This window comes from Etheostoma cragini, chromosome 22, assembly GCF_013103735.1.
Source record: "Etheostoma cragini isolate CJK2018 chromosome 22, CSU_Ecrag_1.0, whole genome shotgun sequence".
Lineage (NCBI taxonomy): Eukaryota > Metazoa > Chordata > Actinopteri > Perciformes > Percidae > Etheostoma > Etheostoma cragini.
In genome coordinates this window covers 4,736,768-4,737,904 of record NC_048428.1, presented here as the reverse complement: position 1 = coordinate 4,737,904, position 1,137 = coordinate 4,736,768, and the positions used below count along the sequence as shown (strand labels likewise).

The 1,137-nt window shown below is 46.4% G+C and overlaps 1 protein-coding gene across 1 annotated transcript in view; it reads right to left on the bottom strand.

Annotated features, from left to right (window-relative positions):
* Positions 1 to 1,137, bottom strand: part of LOC117938247 (general transcription factor II-I repeat domain-containing protein 2-like) — a 14,323-nt gene that overhangs the window by 1,249 nt on the left and 11,937 nt on the right. The gene's annotated exons all lie outside the window — the stretch shown is intronic.

Sequence of the window (1,137 nt, the reverse complement as noted above, 5' to 3'; positions counted from 1 at the left end):
TCGGCACTCACTGTCAACTTTTCTTTTCTTTGGTCCGCTCATTTTTTCACAAAGGAAAATGTGCGTGCTATGTTTGAATAAGTGAAGTTGAGGATGATGCTGCATTCATGTGCGTTTTGGGAAACATTGGAGAAACAAATTTCACGGCAATTGCATTGAAGTGAAAAATGAATGTGATTTAATAATAATGAAATTTAATAATATAGTTCGAGATCATAAGGCGGGCCGGATGAAAAACCCTAACTGGCCGTACATGGCCCGTGGGCCGTAATTTGCCCATGTCTGATCTAAGGTATTTAGGCCACAGTTGTTTTTCTCTCTATGTGTAAAACTTCAGAAATAAAAGCAGAACTAATCACACGGGACTCCAGACACCCTAACAATATTTATGTGACTCATTAACCGTGGTTAAGTATGGGAAGGTATTGCCTTCAGTATAAGGCAATACAATACAAAACTCATCTGCAAACCAGAACAGCTGGGGCTCAACACCTCACTATGCTGGCCTTCTTCAGTGAGAGGCCACAAGCAGTTGGAGTTTACAACACCACCTCAAGCAGCATCACACTGAGCAGAGGGGTCCCCCAAGGCTGTGTGCTCAGTCCCCTGCTCTTCACCATGCTGACGCATGACTGCACACTAACCTACAGCATAAATCACATGGTGAAGTTTGCGTAAGACACGACTCTGGTGGGAGCAGTGAGAAGCACCACATTCTTGGGTTTGCACATCAATGAGGACCTCTCCTGGAACATCAACACTGCATCACTGGTGAAGAAAGCCCAGGGGTGCTTCTATTTTCTCCGCAAACCCAAGCGAGCAAGAGCCCCCTTAGCCATTTTGGGCACTTTATGCAGGGGCAACATTAAGAGCATTGTCACCAGCTGCATTACTGTGTGGGGTAGGTCAGCTGCACTGACTACAACAGAAAAGTCCTGTAACGCATAGTGAACACAGCTGGAAAGATCACTGAGGCCCCACTACATATACAACACTGACCATAGCAACAATGACTGTGAGTGACAACAACCTCAGCCCTCCGGGAGGAGATATAGAAGCCTCGGTGCCCGCTCCACCAGACTAGCAAACAGCTTTATCCACCAGGCTGTCAGGAAACTGAACCCTCTCTCCCCTCTC